Source organism: Pan paniscus, chromosome 8, assembly GCF_029289425.2.
Source record: "Pan paniscus chromosome 8, NHGRI_mPanPan1-v2.0_pri, whole genome shotgun sequence".
Lineage (NCBI taxonomy): Eukaryota > Metazoa > Chordata > Mammalia > Primates > Hominidae > Pan > Pan paniscus.
This window is the reverse complement of record NC_073257.2, coordinates 135831839-135843682: the sequence shown is the minus strand read 5'-3', so window position 1 is coordinate 135843682 and position 11844 is coordinate 135831839. Positions and strand designations below refer to the sequence as shown.

Here is an 11844-nt window from a genome sequence, read left to right as displayed (position 1 = left end):
CCCTTCCCTGACCCTGGCCAGGCCGGTGCCTTCGCCTCACTATGGTCCCTTCCCTGACCCTGGCCAGGCCGGTGCCTTCGCCTCACTACGGTCCCTTCCCTGACCCTGGCCAGGCCAGTGCCTTTGCCTCACTATGGTCCCTTCCCTGACCACTTACACAAAATAATACCCTCCTACATGACCAGCCTCCCTGCTTGATTTGCTCACAGCTGTCACCTGAGACTGGACCATCTGTGTGTCTGCTGCTGCTTCAGCAGCCCTCTGCCCATCAGGGACCTCCGCTCCTTGAGGTGGGAACTCTGTTCATGGCTGCAGCCTCAGAGCCTGAATCAGTGACTGCACATAATACTCACTCAACAAACTTAGATGGGGCAAAGGCATGTGTGATGATGCTGTAGAGCAGGCAACCCCCCACCCCTAGGGCATGGGCCAGTAGCAGTCCTGGGCTACACAGCGGGAGGTGAGAAGCAAAGCTTCATCTCTATTTACAGCTGCTCCCCATCGCTCACATTACCACCTGAGCTCCACCTCCTAGTGGTAACGTTGGATTCTCATAGCAGCTCCAACCCTATTGTGAACTGTGCATGTGAGGGATCTAGGTGGCACATTCCTTATGAGAATCTAAGATCTGTTGCTGTCTCCCATCACCCCCAGATGGGACCATCTAGTTGCAGGAAAACAAATTCAGGGCTCCCACTGATTCTACATGATGGTGAGTTGTAGAATTATTTCATTACGTATTTCAGTATAGTAATAATAGAAATGAAGTGCACAATACATGTAATGAGCTTGAATCATCCCAAACCATCCCCCCCGCCAAACTGTGGAAAAACTGTCTTCCATGTAACTGGTCCCTGGTGCCAAAAAGTTGGGGCCTGCTGCTCTGGAGTGTGAAGCAGGGAAAGAGGACCTCACCGTAAGGGCCAGGCTCACTTTCCTAAGGAAGGAACAGGGAGAGCCTAGAAGAATGCAGGCCCTGTGCAAATGTCAGAACCTCCAGCAGAGGAGAGGTCTGCAGGGTGCATGGGGGCTGTGACCCAGATGGCATCAGGAAAGAGGTGGCATTAAGCTGAGCCCTAAAGACTGGCAGGATCTAGAAAGGTGGGCAGGCATGCCGAGAGGAGGGGCTGGGGTGAGCAGGGGCAGGGACCAGGGAAGGCCAAAAGAGCAGGGAAGGTCTCAGTGCCTCTGGAAAGGAGCATACGAACATTCTGGGCTTTGGAGTCAGGGAGACCTGGGCTACAATCCTGGCTCTGCCACTGTCCTCTGTGTGACCTTAGGCAGAGGGCTTGATGCTATTGAGCCTCTGTTTTCTTATCTGCAGAATGGGTATGCACTCAGACTCAGGCCCTTATGGCGATAAGGGTTCACGCATGTAATACCCTCCACATGGCATCTAGACCCTGGAGGTGGGGGCAGGTCACCTCAGCAATGGTCCTCAGGCACGATTGTTGTAGCAGTAGGAGGTGAAGCCACCCAGGTAAGTGGGCACAAGGTCAAAGAGGGTTTGGGTCTCAGGGTAAATGCCTTTGGTTGAACTAGTGGTGTATTGAGCTTCCCACACTGACATTTTCTGAGCAGAGGAATTACTTGGTTAGCGCAGGGATTTAGGTCATTAATATGGAGCAGGTAGAAGTGCCTGGAAATGGAAGGACTAAGGCTGAGGCTTCTATGGTCCAAGTGAGTGATCACAGGGGCTGGGAGTAGGAAGCACGGCTGAAGGGCCATCTCAAAGGCACTGTACCAATGGGATGGTGACATCACTACTGACGGCACCCACAGAGCTGGGGTCTATGTATGCTTATGTGTAACTTCCCATTTTACAGAAAAGGAAGCTGGGGCTCAGGGAGGTTAGGTGACTGCTCCAAGGTCACACACTTAGTACTGGACCCAGTGTTGGAACCCACCAAATCTGACCCATCTTGTGCTTGTCACTAACTGAAGGATGTGGCAGGCAATGGAGGCAAGGTCAAAGGCAAAGTCAAGCCCCAAATGGTCAAAGACAAGGATTAGACTTGGAGCTGGTGTCCAGCCTGAGGGTGGAGGGGTGAGGGGCATTTACCGTAGCAGGGGAAGGCTGGGTCGAGTCAACGTTCTTGCCACATCCGTAATTGCAGCGTTAGCTGGGCAAGTTAGATGGGTGGGGAAGTCCTACTTAACCACATAGACATTTCTTAAACATTTTATTTTTACTTCAAATATGTGAAGTACAGCCCATCTATTTGTCTGCCTTTTGGTATGGAGCCAAAACCTTTTCTCTGAGCATGAGCCCACTGATTGGAGCTCTGGGTCATCTCTGTGGCAGAAACCACAGAGCAGTGAATCAGCACTGATTTCTGGTTTCAGTGTTTCTAAAGGGACATGAGAACTGGAAGGCGCTTGCAAGGCAATCTCGAGGCAGAGTCCTTCATTATTTGTGTGATTATTTTCCCCAAATCATTACCTTCATCTGTGCTGGGACTTTCCAAAGCTTCCAGCCCGGCGTTCAGGGAGCAGCTCCCTTTCTGCATTAATATTTCATCAGCTTCCCTCAGTGGCTCTCCGAGAGTGGCCCAGGGACCACTTGCGACCCTTTCAGGGAATCCAAAGTCCAAACTCTTTTCACGGTCAAACTGAGATGTTGTTTGCCCTTGATGCTCTCATTTTCTCCAGAAGGTACAAATAAAGATTTTCAGAGACCCAGCCCTGGCCTCTGACAGCCGATGGAATGCGTGCTTGTGTGTCCCTGTGCTTTGAAAGTCTCTCATCTTTAATTTTGAAGATGGTCAATATCAATCAATGCAAGCCACTGAAACAAAAGCTGTTTGGGATCTTCAATGATTTTTAAGAGTATAAAGGAATCTTTAAACAGTTTGAGGCTGGGCACGGTGGCTCACACCTTTAATCCCAGCATTTTAGGAGGCCGAGGCAGGAGGATCCCTTGACCCCAGGAGTTTGAGACCAGCCTGGGCAAGATGGTGAGACCCTGTCTCTACAAAGTAGGTAAGTAAGTAAGTAAGTAAATAAATAAATAAAAATTAGCAGAATGTGGTGGCACACACCTGTGGTCCCAGCTACTTGGGAGGCTGAGGTGGGAGGATCACTTAAGCACCAAAATTTGAAGCAGCAGTGAGCTGTGATCATGCCACGGCACTCCAGCCTGGGGGACAGAGCAAGACCCCACCTCTGAAAACAAACAAACAAACCCAACTAGTCTGAAAACTTGCTAGCTTATATGATATTTAATTAACCTGTGCCTTCATAATATCAAGAACAGCTGGCATGAAAAAGGCTCGGGGGCAAACACAATTGACTTGTGGTAAATACAAGATCAGCTGGAGGTTGTTTTGCCAAACGGCTGAAAGCCAGGAGAGCTGAGCACGCCCAGGATGTCTAGGGGACATGGACACACCTGTCACCTGCAAGGGCCGGATGAGAGGCCATCCATGGTAAAGGGGATGAAAACGGTCACAACAGGGCCAGCTATGATTGAACACACGGTGAGCGCCACGCCCTGTGCTGGGGCGTCTCCTCGTGTCTCATTAGATCCTCACTGCAACCCCAGGAGGAGGTTTTATCTTTATTCTGGTTCCGCCATTATAAAGGTGGGAGAATTGGGGCTCAGTCCCCTCAGCTAGTAAGGAGAAGAGCTGGTCCTTGATCTCGGGTCTGCTGGTCCCCAGAGCTCGAGTCCCAGCTTCAGCTTCTCAACTCTGAGTCTCTGAAAAGGGTTTCCAAGGAGGCGGTGGAACGGTGTGGACTCAATGACTTCGGACATGGTCTGGGGCTGGGAGGCCAGACCGAGCTGCTGCAGGTAGGGAGGGCTGAGGTCAGGGTTGGGTGCCATCTTCAGGTTGTGGAAGCAACAGCAATGCCAGGACAGCAGGGCCTCCTCCTCCCCTGCGACCCACTGTGTGCCCAGACTCCCAGGGGCAGAAACTCCGTCCTGGGCTCCACCGCTGCCTTCACTGCATCCCCTCCCTGTCCCACATCCCCCTGCAGGCCAGAGCCGAGCTGAGTGTGCTGCTGGCCCTGGGAGGAGCCCCATGGCTTCGCAGGCGCCGTTGAGCAGATGGGACCGGCTGTGCCCTGGGCCCTTCCACCTCACAGGCTGACGCTTGCTCAGAGCCCAGGAACCTCGAGCCGCCCCAGACACGGCCAATTCTGAGGTCAATACGGGGCCCCGGTGGCTAGGGGCTCCAGCAGCTGAAGGTTCGAGTCACGGTGGAGGAATGGGGCGTGGCTGCTCTCTTCCCCAGGGTTGGGCTCCCGGCCGCGGAGGGGCAGCTGGCTCGTGCCCCAGTGGCGGGGGAGACTATTTGCTTACTCCCACCTCCACATGAGATAATCAGGAGGTCTCCTGCCATACTCTGCGCTTTCAGCATAATGGAATTCAGGAAAATTCCTGAGCCGAGCCACCCCGCAATTCTAAAGGCAGAGACCTGGGCAGGCTGCAAGGACCTCGGGATATGGGTACACTTCCTATCCCCGCTATCTTCCTACGTCTCCTAAGAAACCACTTGCCTCCCGGGACCCCAGGCCTCTGCCTCCTGCCTTTGCCCACGAGGTGACTCCACCAGGAGTGCCCACCCCCACATTGTTCAACTGAGTCCGCCTCTTACCCCACCCCAAGGCCAAGTTCAAGTGCTGCTGCTTCCTCCATGATGGCTGCCTGGATTCCTCCATCCCTATCCCCAGATATGCAGCAGTGGAGCGATGTTCCTGATGCGGAGGCAGTGGATGTCTGGAGAGAGAACCGAACTGGGGGGCCAGAGAAAGAGCTGGACGATCTTAAGCAATTTAACCTCTCTGAGCCTCAGTTTCCCCAGCCTCTGAACGGGGTGGGAATACGGAGGATTTCAAGGGGCCCTTACAGATCTGCCTCTTTATTGCCTTTTGAAAACTCGCCACTTTCCCCAAGCTGCTTGAATTCCTAAGGCGTTTTGCAGAGGAGCTGCGGGAAGGGTGTGGAAGGGGGCGGGTCCGGGAGTGGCCGCCCCGTCCCCACGCCCCTGGGGTTCTGCGGACCAGCTCGTTGGAGACCAGGAGGCGCCAAAAGGCAGCCCTGCGCTGCCCCCTGGTGGCCGATGTGGACACTGCAGCCAGGAAGCCTTTCCCTCCCGGCCTTCCGGAAACAGGCTGCCGGCTGGACACTCCCCTGGCTTCGCGGCTCACCTCTCACCTGGCTAGGGAGCTCCTGACACCAAGGGGAACCCCAGGATGAGGGCGTTGGAGGGTGAAAGACTGGGTCTCAGCTCAGCCAATCAAGAGCGTAGTTCTGAAGAGGCCCAGTTGCGGGAAAGGAGTGAATGTGGCGGCCCCCAGAGGTGCGCCCAGCTGCTCCTCCGTCTGTGGGCTTTTCCCACGGCCTTCTCAGGAGCGCCGCCCAGCAGCTCCGCTGGAAGTGGCAGGTGCGCAGACACCTCCTCCCCACCCTTCTGCCCTCCTAGTCCTTCCACCCTGGGACAGTTGCCGCTTCCCAACCCTCTCTTCTGAACCCTTACAAAACCTTGTCCTGAGCCAGCTGTACTTTGGCCTCAAGCCCCCTCCTAGGACTGTGGACGGTTGAGGAGGGCCTCGGAAGGAGCCACCACTATCCCCAGGGAGGCCTTGGAAGTGGGCATGATAGTGATGGGGAATTCCTGGAGCAGGATCAGGGGCCTGTCTGCAAACACACCAGGGTCCTATCCTTTTTCACCATTGCCTGCCTCTGCCTTCTCCACTTCTCCCCAGCATTCTGTCTTCCCCGGCCTCTCCCGTCTCCTCTCTGCCTCTCTTCTCTCCTTAAGGCTTGCGTCTGTGTCCTCGTAGTCCTATGCAGGCAGGCTCTGCTTATCCCTGTTCCTCGAACCATTCTATTCCCAGATGGAACAGGATGGAACAGGTCCAGGGGCCGCTGGGCTCCGACACCCCTGGCCCTATTCCCAGGGCCTCCCTGTGTTATCTGAGCACCTTCCCAGCCTTAGTTCAACACGCTGAGGTCTGGGATTTCCATCTTGGACCCAGGTGCTCATCCTGCTTGGCCCTGACCTTCCCCTCCCCTGTCCACTTTGCCTGTGAGTCCTTTCTGCTCTCTGGTCTCCTTTACTTGCTTTCTCTCTCCTCCTCTCCATTTGCTCTCGCCCCTCCGGCAGTGAAGGAGATTTACTGGGCTGGGCTAGGGCTGGGGTTGGGGTTCCAAGGGACAGAGGGTCTGGATAATAAGCCGCTACTGTGCAGGCTTAGGAGTGTCCGCAGTCTCAATGAAAAGCCGAGATAACGCAGATAAATCCACATGCCCTGCTCTGCCTAAAAGACACACTTAGAAGATCCAATCTGTGACCCTTGGCTGCACTTTTTTTTTTTTTTAATTTTACTTTAAGTTCTGGGATACATGTGCAGAACATGAAGGTTTGTTACATAGGTATACATGTGCCATGGTGGTTTGCTGCACCTATCAAACTGGTATCTAGGTTTTCAGCTCTGCATGCGTTAGGTATTTGTACTAATGCCGTCCCTCCCCTAGACCCCACCCTCCAATAGGTCTCGGTGTGTGATGTTCCCCTCCCTGTGTCCATGTGTTCTCATTGTTCAACTCCCACTTATGAGTGAGAACATGCTGTGTTTGGTTTTCTGTTCCTGTGTTAGTTTGCTGAGAATGGTGGCTTCCAGCTTCATCCATGTCCCTGCAAAGGACATGAACTCATCCTTTTTTATGGCCGCATAGAATTTTATGGTGTATATGTGCCACATTTTCTTTATCCAGTCTATCATTGATGGGCATTTGGGTTGGTTCCAAGTCTTTGCTATTGTAAATAGTGCTGCAGTAAACATATGTGTGCATACATCTTTATAGTAGAATGATTTATAATCCTTTGGGTATATACCCAGTAATAGGATTGCTGGGTCAAATGGTATTTCTGGTTCTAGATCCTTGAGGAATCACCACACTATCTTCCACAATGGTTGAACTAATTTACACTATCACCAACAGTGTAAAAGCGTTCCTATTTCTCCACAGCGTCGCCAGCATCTGTTATTTCCTTACTTTTTAATGATCGTCATTCTAACTGGCATGAGATGGTATCTCATTGTGGTTTTGATTTGCATTTCTCTAATGATCAGTGATAATGAGCTTTTTTTCATATGTTTGTTGGCTGCATAAATGTCTTCATTCTTTTTATTTATTATTTTTAATTTTAAAAAAATAATTTCCTTGGCTGGGCTTGGTATCACTGTCCCCACCTTCCATGGTAGGCTGCTGGGGTGGCCTGGGGTGTAAAGGCCTTAGGTACCTGGGCCGGAATCTGGGCGGGGGGACCCACTCATCTCCCTGCTGTTGGTGCCCCTCCAATGGGGCTGTCTGTTTGGTTCTACCCCATCAGTGCCCTCTATAGGCTGCTGCTGGTTGGGGGGCCGGGGGCCTCGCACAAACCGCCGTAGGTAGAAGGGTGGGGGGCGCCATCGTCTGGGCCGCTGCCCAGAGTCTTCGGCCCGCTCCCCTTCGCCGCCAGGTTCTGTCCCCCGAGAGGGGATCTCTGCCACCATGGGTGGTGGGGCAACTGAGGGAGGCCGGGGATGAATCAGCGGAACCTACGTCGGTTGGGGGCATAACGGTGCCCTTCATGGGCACCCCCGCCCTGGGCCCAGTTACATTAGTGGGTTCTGCGCCCTTCTCTCCTTCCACGACATCAAATTCCACAGTCTCCCCATCTCTAACGCTGCACAGAAACTCCCTGGAGTTGTTTCTTTTAACAGCTGTCTAGTGAACAAAGACATCTTCCTTGGCGTCATTCCTGTTGGTGAATCCGTAACCACTCCGGACGTTGAACCGTTTGGCAGTGCCCAGGCAGGACTCGGGTTGCCAGCACCGGCTTGTCCGCCTGACTCCGGGCGGGGGTTCCCGAGGCCGCCGTCGCCGGGTTGCCAGGGGTGCGGGGGCCCGGCGCCGAGGGGGTCCCAGCAGCGGGGTCCAAGGCGGCTCCGTCCCCGCCGCAGCCGCCCGCCCCGCCGCCTGCTTTCTGCGGCTCCCCTGCGGGCACCGGTACCACCACCGCTACCACCCCTGCCACCGTCGCGGGCACCGTCGCCGCGGGGACCGCTGTCGCCACCGCTGCCGCCTCCACCTCGCTCATCCCGCCGGGTCCAGTACCGGCCCCCGCCGCCGCCACCGCCCCGGCCCCTCCCCACGGCTGGCGAACCCGCTGCCCTGCGCGATCCTCGCGCCCCGAGCCTCGCCCGGACGCCCAATGTCTTCATTCTTAATTGCTGCACTTTTTTTTTTTTTGAGATGGAGTCTCGCTCTGTCGCCCAGGCTGGAGTGAAATGGCTGATCTCGGCACACTACAACCTCCACCTCTCGGATTCAAGTGATTCTCCTGCCTCAGCCTCCCAAGTAACTGGGATTACAGGCGTGTGCAACAACGCCCGGCTAATTTTTGTATTTTTAGTAGGACGAGGTTTCACCATGTTGGTCAGGCTGGTCTCAAACTCCTGACCTCAAGTGATCCTCCCCTCTTGGCCTCCTGAAGTGCTGAGATTACAGGCATGAGCCATCATGCCCGGCCTGCACTTCTTAATCGCTCCCTTTCCCCAGTCCCTCAAGCCCATGCTTGTTCACGTATCACAGCCCCTCACCAACCAGTGACTATGCCTCTTGGAACACGGGGCCCTCTCAGCCCATGCACCAGAAGAGGGAACTACCATTGCCTTAGCTGAGAAGCGACGCGTTTAAGTCCACTCACATTTCAGTTGCCAGAACTCGATCTGTGTCCCCATCCAGCTGTGAGACGGCCAGTCTGCCTTGGCCTGGATGGAGAGATGCTGTCAGGAACTTGCGCTGTCTTGCATTTCACTGAGGACTCCTATGAGACTCTGCAAGGACAAAAACCATATGATTGTCTCAATCAACGTCAACAAAAGGATTTGACTAAAGGTAACATCCCTTCATGATGAAAATCATCAACAAATTAGGTATGAAAAGGAACATATCTCAACACAATAAAGGACATATATGACAAACCCACAGCTAATATATTGAATAAAAAAAAAGTTGAAAGCTTTTCCTCTAAAATCTGGAATAAGACAAGGATGCCCACTTTCACCACTTGTATTCAACATAGTACTGGAAGTCCCTGCCACAGCAATTAGGTAAGAGAAAGAAATAGCATCCAAATTGGAAAGAAAGAAGTCAAATTTTCTCTGTCTGCTGATGACGTGATCTTCTAAAGCCTCCACCAAAAAAACCGTTAGAATTAATAAGTTCATTAAAGTTGCATGGTACAAAATCAACATACAGAAATTAGTACTGTTTCCATACACCAATAGCAAACTATCTGAAAAAGAAATCAAGAAAGCAATCCCTGGGCTGGGCGTGGTGGCTCACGCTTATAATCCCAGCACTTTGGGAGGCTGAGGCAGGAGGATTGCCTGAGGTCAGGAGTTTAAGATCAGCCTGGCCACATGGTGAAACCCCTTTTGTATCTGCTAAAAATACAAAAACTAGCTGGGCGTGGTGGTGCACACCTGTAATCCCAGCTACTTGGTGGGGCTGAGGCAGGAGACTTGCTTGAATGCGGGAGGCAGAGGTTGCAGCGAGGCGAGATAGTGCCTCTCCCCTCCAGCCTGGGCAATAGAGTGAGACTGTGTCTCAAAAACAACAACTACAACAACAAACCAAGAATACATTGAATCAAAGTGGTGAAAGATTTCTACAATGAAAATATAAAATATCAATGAAACGAACTGAAGAGGACACAAATAAATGGAAAGGTATTTTATGTTCATGGGGTAGAAGAATTAATATTGTTAAAATGTTCATACTGCACAAAGTGATCTAGAATTTCAATGCAATCCCGATCAAAAAAATTAACATTCTTCACAAAAATAGAAAAAACAATCCTAAAATATGTACCAAACCATAAAAAAACCCAAATAACCAAAGCAATCTTAAGCAAAAAGAACAAAGCTGGAGGCATTAAACTACCTAACTTCAAGATATACTACAAAGCTATAGTAACCAAAACAACATGATATTAGCATAAAAACAAGACATATAGACTAATGTGAGAGAATGGAGAACCCAGAAATAAATGCATGCAGTTATAGCCAACTGATTTTTTTTGACAAAGGTGTCAAGAACACACACTGGGAGAAAGGACAGCCTCTTTAGTAAATGGTGCTGAGAAAACTAGATATTGACATTCAGAAGAATAAAACTCTACCACTTTCTTTCACCTTATTAAAAAAAATCAACTCAAAATGGATTGAAGAGTTAAATGTAAGACCTGAAACTGTAAAACTACTAGAAGAAAACATAGGGGAAATGTTTTAGGACATAGGCCTGGGCAAGGATTTTTTGTTGCCTATGCTCAAAAGCATAGGCAACAAAAGCAAAAATAGACAAATGGTATTATAGCAAACTAAAAAGCATTTGTACAACAAAGGAAACAATCAACAGAGTGAAGAGAAAATCTACAGAATAGGAGAAAATATTTGCAAACTATGCATCTGACAAGCGGCTGATATCCAGAATATATAAAGAACTCAAACAACTCAATAGCAAAAAACTAAATAATTGAATTTTAAAATGGGCAAAAGATCTGAACAGATATTTATCTAAAGAATACATAAACATTGCCAACAGGAGTGTAAAAAAATGCTCAACATCACTAATCATGAGGGAAATGCAAATAAAAACCATAATGAGATATTACCTCACCCCAAGTAGAATGGTTATTACCAAAAAGACAAAAAACAAAACAAATACTGGCAAAGATGTGAAGAAATGGGAACCCTTATGTAATAGTCTGTTCTTACGTGGCTAATAAAGACATACCTGAGACTGAGTAATTTATGAAGGAAAGAGGTTTAATTGACTCACAGTTCCACATGGCTGCAGGGGCCCCACAATCGCAGTGAAAGGTAAAAGGGAAGCAAGACATGTCTTACATGGCAGCAGGCATGAAGGCTTGTGCAGGGGAACTGCCCTTTTATACAATCATCAGGTCTCATGAGACTTATTCACTATCATGAGAATAGCATGGGAAAAACCCACTCTCAAGATTCAATTACCTCCCACTGGGCCCCTCCCATGAAACATGGGCATTATTACAATTCAATGTGAGACTTGGCTGGGGACACAGAGCCAAACCATATCACCTTATATACTGCTGGTGAGGAATGTAAACTAGCACAGCTGTTATGGAAAACAGTATGGAGGTTCCTCAAAAAATTAAAAATAGAACTACCGTATGATCCAGCAATCTCACTGCTGGGTATACTGTATATATCTAAAGGAAATGAAGCCAGTATGTCAAAGAGACACCTGCACCTCCATGTTTATTGCAACACCATTCATAATAGTGAAGATATGGAAGCAACCGAAGTGTCCATTAGTGAATGAATGGATAAAGAAAATGAGGTACGCATACACAATGGAATTGTATTCAGCCATAAAAAGAATCGAGTCTTGTTATTTTCTGCAAGATGGATGAACCTGTAGGACATTATGTTAAGTGAAATAAGCCAAGCTCAGAGGTATAAATACCACATGATCTCGCTCATTTGTGGAATCTGAAAAAGCTGATCTCATAGAAGTGCAGAGTAGAATAGAAGTTACCAGAGGGTGGAGAAGCTTAGGGGAAGGAGGGGATGAGAAGAGATTGGTCAATGGGTACAAAATTACAGGTAGATAGAAGAAATAAGTTATGGTATTCTATTGCACAGTAGGGTGACTATAGTTAACAATACAAGGGGACTTCAAAAAGTTAGGAAAAAATAGAATTAAAACATAAAAATTTAAAGCATACATTTTATTTCTCAACATAAGCTCCATCAACTTCAAGACATTTTTCTAAGAGATGTGATATGGTTTGGATCTGTGTC

General features: G+C 49.9%; 1 pseudogene; it reads right to left on the bottom strand.

The window, feature by feature from the left end:
- Nucleotides 1–284: 284 nt before the first annotated feature.
- LOC129393253 (Y-box-binding protein 2-like) lies at nucleotides 285–11026 on the bottom strand (annotated as a pseudogene).
- Nucleotides 11027–11844: the final 818 nt, after the last annotated feature.